The sequence below is a fragment of the Nelumbo lutea genome, chromosome 3 (assembly GCF_056320005.1).
Source record: "Nelumbo lutea isolate HS-2025 chromosome 3, American lotus-T2T, whole genome shotgun sequence".
NCBI lineage: Eukaryota > Viridiplantae > Streptophyta > Magnoliopsida > Proteales > Nelumbonaceae > Nelumbo > Nelumbo lutea.
This window is the reverse complement of record NC_142686.1, coordinates 112,259,809-112,274,023: the sequence shown is the minus strand read 5'-3', so window position 1 is coordinate 112,274,023 and position 14,215 is coordinate 112,259,809.

Genomic DNA, 14,215 nt, shown 5'->3' with positions numbered 1-14,215 from the left:
TGTATGAGGGCAAGTGCTCTGGTGGATAACCCCATGATTAAGGAGGTACGGTGCCAATGGCTTAGCAAAGTATTCCTTTGCATTATCAGATCTAAGCACTTTTATCCTGGCATCAAACTGGGTTATGATCATTTGGTGGAAGTTTTGGGTCAGGGCAGGCACTTCATCTCGTGATCACATAAGATAAACCGAAGAAAACCGGGTGTGGTCATCAACAAATAACAAAAAATACCTGTACCCACCCATAGAAGGAATGTGATATGGCCCCCAAACATCAGTATGCACAATATCAAAAGAACTATTACTCCTTTTATTACTCAATGAATAAGAGTTTCTACAATGTTTAGCAAACTCGCAACTTTCACACTTCAACTGAGATGACTCAACAGACTCAAACAAAGTAGGAAACAAACTCTTCAAGGACCGAAAGGATAAATGACCCAATCGGTTATGCCAAAGCATAACCGGACTCACAACCTGAGAAACAAGTAACTTCTTATCCACTGACTCTTTCCGACGAGAACTCTCCCTGAGCAGATAGATCCCATTCGTTTCACAGCCAGTCCCAATCACCTTCTTCGTCTCCAGGTTCTGAAAAACACATCGGTCAGGAAAGAAAGTTATTGAGCAGTTCAAATGTTTGGTAATACTACTAACGGAAAGGAGGTTAGTATCCAGTTTAGGAACATGCAAGACAGAGGACAAGGATATAGTATCCGATAGTTTGATGTCACCCTTGCCAGAAATAGGGACAAGAGAGCCATCAACTATAGATACTTTATCCCTACCAGAAGATAAGTCATAAGTAGTAAACAAAGAGGGCAAGCTAGTCATATGGTCGGATGCACCTGAATCTATTACCCAACACGGTTCAGTAGTACCTAGAGCGGAGGCATTGTAGGCTGAGGCTCGAGTACCTGAATGTGCAAAGGCCGATGTGGTCGGAGCTGATGATGACTGCGGTAACTGAGCTGAACTGCCAACTTCCTTCTCCAATTGTATTAGAGCAGCCCGAACTGCAGCTAAGGTCTCTATTGGTGTGCCTCTCGTGCCAGATGAAGATGCTGAATTAGTAGTCATAGCCACATGAGCATTACCCCTTTTATTTCTCAACTTTGTCGGGACCAAATGTGGATGAAGCTTCCAACATGTTTCTTTTGTGTGTTTAGGTTTCTTGCAATGCTCACACACCACATCCCTTTTATCTTCCTTCTTTCTGTCCCTCTCTGAATCACCCTCTGTTTTGGGTTTGACAGCTACCAAGGCAGGTGTAAGCGGCTGAGGTTGCATCATGACTTTCCTCCTGGTCTCTTCACTGTGCACTAAGGAGTATGCCTGAGAGAGGGTCACACTATCTCTGGTCAAAATCTGCTGCCTCACAATATCATATTCTGCATTCAGTCCTGCCAGGAACTCAAACACTCTGTTTGTCTCAATGTGCTTTCTATGTATCTGAGCATCTTTGGGACTCTCCCACTCAAGAGTCTCTAAGTGATCAATCCCATGCCATAGGGACTTCAAGGTAGAGAAGTAGACCGACACCGGTTTCTCTCCTTGTTTAAGGGAATTCACCTCACATTTCAACTCATATGCTCTGGCAACATTAAGGGGTTGGGAGTAAGTCTCTTTCATCACATTCCATATCTCCTTGGCTGTCTTTGCCCATAAGTAATTTCGGCTGATATGGGGCTGCATAGAATTACAGAGCCATGTCATAACCAAGTAGTTTTCTTGGACCCACTTGGTATACATAGGGTCTCTCTTAGAAGGTTCTGCCACATCTCCCAAGAGATACCCTACTTTGCCCCTTCCCCCAATAGCCATCATGGCTGATTGGGCCCATTCCAAATAGTTTGATCCATCAAACTTTACGATTGTAATCTGAAAACCTGTCTCAGAACCACCACCATAACTGCTGTTCCCAAAGTTTCCTTCTGCCTGATTCTTAAACTCCATTTCGGTCAAGAACCAGAAGTCTCAAAATTATGGTTACTACAGTCAAAACCAGCACTAGGACTCCAACCACAGTCACAAAATCAGTATAGAACCAATCTGTACTCACGGTAGATGTGCATGAAACATGTATAAGACTGATCTGAAATCAATAACCACACACAACAGCAACCGTCCGAACTGTTTTCACCCCTTTAGAAGTGTTCGAAACCCCAAAAGAAAACTGAAAAACAGTTTGAGGAGCACTCTGATATGCTGAAGCCAATTTGAGGTTTTAATCAATCCTAAGAGTCGTACACTCCAGACAGTACCGTACGGATAAGGTTTGTATTAAGGTTAATATGAAACCCTAAAATTGATCAATGTTGAGGAGAACTATTAGGGTTTGCCGCAGGGATAAGATCACAAGGTTCGGCCTAATACTAGGATTTGCCGCAGGGATAAGATCACAAGGTTTGGCCTAATACTATGATTTGCCACAGGGATAAGACAAAACCCTAGAGAATAGAGACATAAAACCCTAGAGTGGTTTGGCCACCCTTGTTGGATAGGTCCAACCTATCTTCTCTGATGTTACTTCTCTCAAAAAATAAAAGACTTACAATAGGATGCAGTTCGCTGCCTACCAAGGTTAATCGAACCCTAGCCTTCTCTGATTCTTCCTGATCACCAACTCGCTGCAACTGTGGCATTTCTTCAAACAGCTGCTAATCCTCTGGAGATCTCCAAGAACCAGTCAACAAACTCTACTTTCTCAGCTTCCAGCCTTAGATGGTTCTCATGTGGTCGGCTGGACTAGACTCACATGAGAAGCCCTAGCTCTGATACCAAGTAGAAGTTCAGGACTGTTATCAGTCTTGTACCCTAATGGATTTTAGGATTGAAGATAAGAAGAAAGGTAAGAGGAAAGAAGAGGAAGAGGGAGGAGAAGCAGTAGAACACAAGGGTTGAAAGGAGGAGCAGAAGCTTAATGTCCTGCCGCCGCCACTTTAATTAATATTTATAGGTTATGCTCGTTACATGGAAAGGACAGATCTGCCCTTAGTCTTTACATAACAAATAGAGCAAAAAATAAGACTGAAATAAATAACAACTGAAACAACTAAATGACCAATAGCTAACCCTAGGCAGACTAGAACATCTTCTACCCTACGAACACAGTGGGACCGTAGCTGTGGGGCCCACATCAGTGTTCTCTACAGTATAATCTTTTTTTTTTCTTTGTTTACCCACCTTATATTAATTGTTGAATTGAAGGGACTACCAAGTCTGAGAAGTCACCAAAGAAGTCCATCCATCTATAAACAATACCTTGGTTATAGGAACATGCACAACAAAAACAGTGTAGTTATTGGAGGTATTTCAAATGATGTCAGTATGGCTATCAGTAAATGTTCACTTAACTCTGTTGATTTCCTACAAAAACAGAATTGTTACTGGATATATTTCAAATGATATTAATAACAAAAATATTGTTTACTTTAACTCTTTTGCTTATTGCTATAGAAATAAGTTCTCTTGGTCACTCAATAACAATATTACAGTCCTGATGTCACATGGAAACAAAAGAAAATTTTATGGAGCAAACAGTTTTCTCCCAGTTATGAACAAAGTTTTCTCAAGCATTTCCAGTTTTGGTCAATTTGATGGTTATTTTACAGTTAAAGTCCTTGTTTCAGCTTCACTATGGATACCTATAGGTTTGTCTTACTTTTGAAGCAATTGGAATTTGCTTTGGGTTAATTTTTAACTCTTAATTTGAAGTAGAGTCAATTCTCCATAGGTTGGGTCTATAAATGGTCATTGCTCTGGGGTACTCAGAATTCACTTATTGATAGCCATACTTCAGCAAAAGGGTAGCACTTACTGTAATTTTCATGTTTAAGTTCCCATAAAAAATGGCTTAGTCTAACTCTTCAATCACTGATGATAGGAACATGTACAATCTCAAGCTGCACCATTGTATTTCGGATCTGTGGGGGTCCAGAATCATCAAGTTGAAAGACTTATTAGTTTACAAGGACAGGAGCAGCTGAGCAATCAAGACCTACACTTTTCCCAACCATGAATTGGGATTTTACAATATTTTCAAGTATATAAGTTTCTACAGGAAAGCATCTTGATTACTTTTTTTTTTTTAGGCTACTTGTTTTTGTTTGGACTGAAAGAAACAAAACATTGACAGCAGGTGATGGAGATATCCATTTGAGTTTATAATATGGTTTTTTATGTGATAAAAAAAGTGAAAAAGAAAAATCCTTTCGGATGTATTAGTTGTTAGTTGGTTGCTTGCTGGCCATGGCCTTAGTTTGTATTTGAATTTGGTACTTCTTATGTCTTTAATGCAACCAAATATGCACTAATTTGAATGCATGTAAGTGCAAATAATTATGGATGAATTGGACTTGATCCAAGCAAGAAGGGCAATAGGCTTTATAAAGCCCTTGCTTGAAAAGCACTCATTTTTATGTTGCACAGTTATATCCCCAACTCGCAATGTTATTTTAATGAAAAGCACCCATTGTTGTATAATAATTGTAATGCATGGCTATGGATATTCAACATAAAAACCAATTTGGATTACTTTTGACGTAATGCATAGCTATGGATTTTTAATCATAAAGCAACTGAACAATATTTTTCTACGGAATTTTTGATGCAATGATTAAAGCACCTCATATTCGAACAAGCAGTCCAAAATTCTAGAATTTTTAAATTTCCCCTCTTAAGTGCTGTGGTCCATGTTGCTAATGTCCTATCAAATGTATTAGACCAAGATTCAAATAAGATGAGATGGTGTCTTCTAATCTGTTTTGACCTGATCACAAACTATTCTGAAGAGAAACCTTCCTAAAAGAAACTTCCAATTTAAGTCAATTTTTTCTTAAACATGAATAAGTAACTATTGTTTGAACTAGAAATGGAAAATAAATCCCATGTGTAGATGATAAACCCTTTCCGCTATTTGACCAAAATCAAAAGGAAACTGAACCAGAAGATAAATAGCATTCCATTAGCACACATAGCTGCTGGTTTAATGTGTTTTGATAAGAAAAAACCCACTTATGTTTATCTATCTATACACATTCCCTTGGAACTAGAATCTGGATTGGATTGTCAAAGCCCTTAACCTGACTATACAGCCTAGGTTTAGCTCATATTAAGTTTGCTTGTTTTTCAATGGAAGATCAGATTGAGTTGTTTAGAAGCCATGTAAAAAGAAACATATTTCATAAGTCTTTCACATCAATTTGACCATAATTTCATTTGTCAAAATGAAGCAACTATTGAATATTGATAAGTTTTATGAGATCTGATTTCACCTTTTTAAACAATTTCTTCCGTGACTCCATTTTGGATGGTGAACTTGTGAACTGAGTTATAATATTACCAACCTGAAATGATTTAATTCCATGCAATGTTATAAATCATAATGCCTCTTATTATGTTCCTGAAAATTTCCCTATATAATTGTAATACTCTGTTTTCTTTTCCTTGATTTGAATTTTTTGAGCAGGTCCTCCTCTTCCATGTTTCCTACTTTCCCTTACATGTTTGGTCCATAAATAAGCTCGTTGGGGTTTTGGGGACTAAGGATTGGGAATAGGCTTGAGAAGGTAATATATATACCAAAGTATTTTCTTATTACACCTGTTCATTTGGACTACCGAGTGACAAATTTATAGCTGATTGAGAAATCACATGTTGATTCATTCAGAAATTCACCCTTAAATCAGAGAGATGAGCATGGATAAGTAAAGTATCTTGAAGATAATAAATAAGATCTATTAGACTATGAAAAATATCTTTTCCAAAGAGGATGTGTGCAGGTGCTTGTCTAACCATGTCAGATTGGGTGGATCTCTTTATTCTGATCTTAATTAATGATGAAGGGGAAAACCTTTAATCCTTATAATTTCCTTCCCAGAAGTGAAATTTATATACCAGTGACTAACAATGATGCATTTAAACAGTAGAATGTTTTGGAAACCTGTGTATAGAAAATTCTAGGACTGTTTTGGCACTAGAAATATACAACACTTTGTGCTTTATGATATTTTATCATTTATATTCTCTTTCTCATCTCTCCTAGAACTTTTATTATTGGAAAACCAAGATTTTTTTCTTGGTATGAGACAAAAATCTGACTCAGTTGAGTGGAGTGGCAAATCAACCCAAGTCTTGGTTTTCCATATATAACATATTACAAGTGTAAAAAATCAATAAAAAGAAGAAAAATCTGTATAAGTGGTAAAGTGGTAAAAGGGTTAGGTGCCCTGAAAGGCTGAAACTATTCTTATTTCTACTTGATAAAAAAAGAGAGCAAAAGATACAAGTTCAAAAATTGTTTGATCATCCTCAAGGGAAGGTGATCCCAAGAATCTCTTGAGAAAACTCTTGTTTTTCTTGTTAGAATGATTGATATGCACGGGTAATCATCCTGTGCAAGAAGTAAATTCACTGTAATAGTCAGAGAAAGGAGAATCCACTATAGATGATGAACCCTCATTCCCATTAGGCACAAACTCCTTGACTATAGATGGTGAGGATTGATCAGCATAGCTTCCTTGACTGTTTGGTTGAGACTGAGTGGCATGTTCTGGATGACCCCATCATTGTGCTGGAAACACACTTTCTCGAAAGAAAGGAGTTGATGAGCTGAAAGCACCCAGATGAGCGAAAACTGTTTACAGTAGCAAGGAATTGCTTTCCCTGAGTATTTGGTTCCCAGGTCGGATAGGTGCTTTAGAAACTGCATGGAAATAATAGAAAGAAAATGAGAAACAGGGTGAGGTAGATCAAAAATAAGTACCCTCAAAGCATTTCTTGAGGTATGCTAGTTAGTAACCTATGAAGCAGGGTAACTCTGGAATGCTGAGTAATATAGATGCTAGCTGTGAGAGTTAATACACAAACAATAGAAACTTAAAAAACGACAGTGAATTAAAACAAAAGAATAAACTCCAATAGAATATCGAATCCAATAAAATCCCATGAAACACTAACCTATGAAACAAAGAGAATAAATCGTATTAGAAGAACGATTTATTCAAATCCAATATTAGAAGAATGACCATGGAAGAAAGCGAAGAGCCAATCTAATTCGACTAGTTCAAATCCAATAAGAGGCAGCTTCCGCCGATCTAATCCGACTTTAGTTAGTGACCTGCCTAACGTGTCGGGTGACTTCCCCCTTAAGCAGACTATCATCTTCGACTTCCCTGGGATCACAATGCCATGTTGGAAGAGCCGGTTATCACCCCGCCCTCTTCAGGCATGATTGGATAAACATTACCCTCTTATGTGGAGTTCACCTCCAAGCGTGAAACCACCTCCTAACCAGAAGGGCCGGAGATCCCAGACACAGTTCGCGAGGCTCACAGCAGCTCATCTATATAAAGGCCTCACCTTCAACCACACAAGGTATGTGTGATTTAACTCTCAAGCAGACTAATTCTCTTGCATTCATGCAATCACATTCTAAGTTCGCTGACTTAAGCATCAGAGTGTCCACCCTGAGTAAAGCAACCCGAACACTTTGATCTCTCTCTTATAGCTCAACTAGGTGATTTACTCAGCACAGCATTGGAGCTGTCCACCAACAAGGAGAACCAAATCGCGTACTATCAATTGTAGCCATTTTAAACCCACATGATTGTCATAGATTAATCATTTAAGGGAATCCAATTAATAGTAATTTTAACATGTGATAACAAGAGACAAGTATATTGGGATGGTTTGATGACTTGATCATGTGCATGGAAGATCATTGTAATGTGAGAAGTGATTTGTTATAAGTTGAAGGTGTTAGAAAGGAATCCCTGTAGATTTCCTACCAACAATATATGTTCAACATTCAACATGATCCAACACCACATATCTTATAAATGGTGGCTTCTAGTTTTTGGGTGGGTCCTAATTTCATGGTGCGATGTGGCATGTGCTTTGTTCCATGGGCATCCATTATGTTATTGCCAAATCATCATTTTTCCCATCATGTTCATTTGTACATATTGATATTCACAAAAGTGGATTTTGATTTATGTACACACTAATCGTTGGGGGAAGCTTTATTTTAATACTTCTCCCCAGCGTCAGAGCTAAGGAGTGGCAGAGGGGAGCTATGGTTCCCCCCCACCCCCACCTATGCCTTCAAAATTTCCATAAAACCCATTTAAATTTCACTTATGTTTTGACCCCCTTCAAGAAAAAATTCTAACTCCATCCTTGCTTCCCCCAATAGTTGAGTGTTTATTCATTGTTCTAATGATATGGTGGGGTGCCTAGTTGTCAATAAATGGTTTATCAAATACTTTTCTCGGCTTTGAAGACAAATCAAGTAGAAAGGTTTATTTAATAAATGGAAGCTATACCAAACACATACGTGGTGTTAAATCATGTTGGGATTTGAGAAGGTGTTGAGTTGTGTTTTTTGTTGGAAGGAGATCCAATTGGTTTGAAAGGATAGAGATAGACAAAAAAGGACATGTGTGATAGTGAGAAATTATTTAAGCACCAATGATTTATCAATGGATGTCGCATTAAATAGAACTGATTGGTGATCTAAAGGTTTTTCTTGGTTGTATTTCGTTGCTTGACATTTCCTTTTTAATTTACAATATAACTAGTGGAGGGGCCCTGCTTCCCTGGGGATGGAATGGAATTATCAACCCGTTGACCTGGTTCTTGGCCAAAAACCATTGAATCGGTCAACGACCCATTAACCCGAACAGTCGAACCGTTAACCCGCTGACCCGTTCAATGGTTTTTGGCCATTTTTTTATTTTTTTTAATTGAGAACCATCTAGGAAACTGGTTCCGTTTTATCCTAATCTCAGTCCTTGGCAAAAAATCATTGAATCAATCAACGACCCATTGACTGAGGTGGTCGAACTGTTGATCCATCAATGGTTTTTTGTCCTTTTTTTTTTGTTGTTAGAACGGGCCATCCGTTCGAACCAAACAGTCGAACTATCGACCCAAAAACCGATGGTCAGAATAGTTCCATTTTCAGGTCGTATGAGTCACACGCTCAAATGACATAACACGTATAGTACTGCTTAATAGACCTCGCACACTCAGTTTTTTGCTTGTAGTTTTTTTTTGTTAGGATGGGTTGTCCATTTTTTTTTATTTTTTTAATTGGGAACCGTACAGGTAACCAGTTCCATTTTACCCCAATCCTAGTCCCTAGCCAAAAACCGTTGAATCGATCAACGACCCATTGACCCGAGTGGTCAAATCGTTAACTCGTTGACCCGTTCAATGGTTTTTGGCCATTTTTTTATTTTTTTATTTTTGTTGTTAGAATGGGTTGTCTGTTCGAATCAAACGGTCGAACCGTCAACCCAAAAACCAGTGGCCAAAACAGTTCCATTTTCGGGTTGTATGAGTACACGCTTGAATGACATAACACGTATGGTGTTGCTTAATGAACCACACATACTCAATTTTTTGCTTGTAATTTTTGTTGTCATAATGGGTTGTCCATTTGAACCGAATGATCAAATTGTCAACCCAAAAATCGATGCCAGAACGGTTCCGTAATTTTTTGCTTATAATTTTTTGTTGTTAGAACGGGCCGTCTGTTCGAACCGAACGATTGAACCATCAACCCAAAAACCAATGGCCATAATGGTTCCATAATTTTTTGTTGTTAGAATGGGTCATCCGCTCAAACTGAACAGTCAAACCAATGACCCAAAAATCAGTGTCCAGAACGGTTCTGTTTTTGGGTCATATGAGTCACATGCTTGAATGACAAAACACGTATGATACTCTTTAATGAACCTCACGAACTCAATATTTTGCCTATAATTTTTGTTGTCAGAATAGACCGTTCGTTTGAACCAGATGATCGAACCATCAACCTAAAACCCGATGGCCAGAACAATTCTGTAATTTTTTGCTTGTAATTTTTGTTGTCAAAATGGATCATCCATTCGAACCAGATGGTCGAACAGTTAGTTGTCAGAACGTTATTAATAACATTTACCAATAATAGTAAGTAATTATACTATTTAATTAAATAATCATTAATGATAGTTTTAATAATATTATTTAGTTATTTTTAATATAACAATAAATATTAAATTTATGAATAGGATTTATTAACAATATTCATTAAATTAATAAATACCAAAATTAAATTAAATTAATAGTATTTATCAGTAATAGTTAGTAATTATAATATTTTATTAAATAATCAATAACAATTCTTTTAATAACATTTTTTATTATTTTTAATATAACAATAATGACTAAATTTATTAACAATATTTATAATTTTAATTTAAAGTAAATATCTATTTATTAACAATATTTATAATAACAGTAATTATTAATTATAATCACTAATTATATATTTATTAAATTACTGTAATAATCAGTAATGTATTAACAGTATTTTTTAATAACAGTATTTACAATTTTAAAGTAAATATCTAGTTATTAACAATATTTATAATAATAGTAATTATTAATTATAATCACTAATTATATATTTATTAAATTACTGTAATAATCAGTAATTATTAAATTACAATAATTAATTACTATAATAATCAGTATATTCCATTAATTATTGTAATTACTTGGTTGCTCTCACGTGGGGATCTACTCGCACAAGTAGATTCCATTTCCTGGACGGAAATAGCACCCGTATCAAGGTTTTTAAAACCGAAGGTCTGGTTCCCGGGTCAAAAGGTTAGCCCATTCTAACAAAAAGAAATACAAATATGTAGAGAATACAAAACCTTGTATTTTGTATTATTTTGCATGTATTTATACTGTACATATTTATATTAATACTCCTAAACTGAGCTTGCGAGTATAAAAGATATAAAGTGCAAAACTTTGTATTTGCATTTGCACTTTTTTCAAACTTAACCTAAGGTTTGTGTGTGTAAGTCATGTGTTAGTTTTATGGTGGATCCTAGACTTCCAGTCTCATGATGAGATGGTAATGTCAAATCATGTTGGAACGTCATTTATTGGTAGGAATCCCAACTCGTGTCCTAATAGGTATGAAGTCTTTTGACCTTACCAAGGATAAGAGAGCTTGTAGACCTGTAGTTATGTGAGTTGGATCATGCACCTCCACATTTGAAGGGATGCCAAGCCACATCTTAGCTATTGGAACACCAATACAAACACCAGTGGGTCAATATTGACTTTTTAACCATAGCTCAATTCGAACTTCAAAATGACTAAGACACAACTCGTGCAAAAGCACCCATTCAGCCAAGCCAAGCAAAGCTTGGGTTATGCCTGTCTGACTGATATCGGTAACAATGGAGCTCCCTCGACCTCTCTATTTCTCTCTTATTTTCAGCAAATGAGATATAACCCAGTGGCTTAAGGCAGTGTTTGATGTAAATCTAAGTTAAATGTAAATTTTGCATCTGTTTGTTTGTAAGTTTGCAACTATGATTTGCATTATATCTTGTTTCATTTGCTAGCAATGCAAATTTTGCATATAGGCTCAATTTGGAAGGAGTACAAATACAAATATGTAGAGTGTAAAACCTCATATTTTATATCTGTTGTGTTATACATGTTTATAGTTGTACTCTTTCCAAACTTAGTTTAAAAAATTGATGTAAAATTTGTATCACCTTCCTCCTACTTTGATTCTCTCTCATATAAAATGGGACCATATAATCTTGTTTTCTGTCTCACACTATTTACTTCTTATTTTATTTCAAAAATAAATAAGACAAGGTCAATTTTGAAGCAAAAGTTAACAAAAACTTTTAGGGTCTGTTTGGTTCTCAGTTGGAATCAGAATCAAAATCGGAATTAAAATTGAAATCTTCCAAAATCGGAATCGGAATGATCCATTCTCATAATCTATTTGGTTCGGACAAGAATGAGAATGGGAGTTAAAATCAGCAGGAATGGATTTCATTCCTAAAGAAGGGGTAAAGAATCGGAATCGAAATGGTCAATTCTCATAATTTGTTCATGGTGTTATAAGAGCATTTTTAGTTGCCTTGACCCAGCCTAACTTTCACCTGAGCCTATCTATGCCCAGTTCAATGGGATGGACATTTAGACTTAATTACATATGCTAATGAAATTCATCTTATTGTAAATGTATATTCAAAATCACTAAAAAAAAATTGTATATAAGTACACGTATGGGAAGCTTGGATGAAAAACTTATGACCAAACCCGAAATTTCCTTTTTCTTTTTCTTTTTTTTTTCTTTTTTTTTTGACTGGATAGACAGGAGAATACAGGTCTAGACAGATTTGATGACCTCTACAAATTAGTTTTTGTGCAGAAAATAGTGGAAAATACATTTGGTAGGAGTTGAACATCATAATATTGCTCTAATAATGAAATTATGTTTGACGCTTCTGTACTGAAAATCATGCGTTTAAGGTGATCTCAGTTCTGCGGGAAAATGTCTCGAACAAAAATCTATTTGGGGCCAAATCAAGTCTAGAGACTCATCTCGACTTTGGAATAAGGGTATGATAAAATATTGGGACCTGTTTCGAAGGGGATGGCTGTAGGGATCAGTATGGGTGGATTCAGTTCGGTTTCACAGAAAAACCTGAAACCTATTCTGTGGGACCTATCTCGAAGGTCGGTTCTAGTCTTGACAGTTTCGGAGTCAGTTCTAGGGTCTATCCATGAAACTTGTTCTTTCTTTGTTCTTCATTAAAAAGAAAAAAGAAGTATGTTCTTTAAAAAATTGATTTTTAATAAATATAATATATAGTTTAAAATTTGTATTATCTTTATTGATTAAATTGAATAATTTAATATGTAGATTATCATTATATGGTTCAAAGCTTATAATTTAAATTTAAATTTTGCAAATATCACCTTTTACATTACTTATTGTACATATTTAAATATTAAATTAAAAATAAATGATCAAATAATTTAAGTAATTGATTGGTTAAGTGAGACCATGGCCTTTATAATCATGAGTGCTTGGGTTCAAATCTTCACATCCCTAAAAGTATTATTACAGGCCCATTACATTACTTATTATACGCAACTTTGTCAAGACATTCCAGGCCCATCCACAAAGAATATTTATTGCAGAAAACTTTACATGGAAGAGTTTGTGGAATTATAAACTCCTCCCACCCAGAATTATATTACTCTCTTCCTCTAAAAATTCCTAACAAACTCTCTTCCAACTAGGCTGAACCAAACAGGTTTGGTGACTGGATGCCATTGATGATAGTGCATGCCATCTCTCTCTCATCTTATGGCATTTCTCACATTCACCTTGAAGGCAATGCATAAATCATCGGAATCTGACACAAGTTGGTCAGCCGGAAAACTTGTGGCAACTCTGGAATACGGTGTCAACCTTGGGTCAGGCGAGTACTTCATGGACGTTTTTGTGGGTACTCCTCCCAAGCATTTCTCTCTGATTCTTGATACTGGTAGCGATCTCAACTGGATACAAAGTCTTCCCTGCCATGACTACTTCGAGCATAATGGCCCCCCACCGCAGGAACCATCGCCCTTCCAGAATGTCACTTGCCGTGGTCCTTGCTGTCAACTGGTCTCCTCCGCTGATCCCCCACAACCTTGCAAGGTTGATAGCCAGTCTTGCCCCTACTTTTACTGGTACAGTGATTGGTCGAACACGACCAGAGATATTGCCCTGGTGACCTTCACAGTGAACCTGACATCACCAACCGAAAAATCAGAATTCTAGAAAGTTGAGAATGTCATGTTTGGATGTGGACACTGGAACAGAGGCCTCTTCCATGGGACTGCCAGATTGTTTCTCCAACATTTCTTCTCTTCGTCGACTTCTCTATTGTTTCTCCAACCTTTCTTTGCAGGCCTCTCTATCGTTTCTCCAACCGATTTTGAAGAGAAGGGCGGAATTGAAGTGCTAGGAATGAAGAGGAAGGTTGGCTATCTTCTCCTCTTTCATTGTTCAACCCAAAACAAAGACAACAGGGGATTAGGGAAAGGGAATAAGAAGGTTTTTCGTAAAAGGGTATTTTTGGTATTTTTTAACTTGCATGTGAATTTCTAACTAACGAGAATCTAACGTTGGGTACCAATTTGTTGCAAATTGAAAGTTCGGGTACTAGATTGTCACGATTTTAAGTACGGGTACTAAATTGGCACTCAGCCTGAAGTACAAGGTACCTAACGGGAATTTTCCCTAAAATTTATTTGTCCGTTGCGTTCTTGATTACGGAGACGTTTAGGGATTCTGGTTTTGGTTCAGTTTGGAGAAAAATTAAGATAAAACCAATAAATTATGATTTGA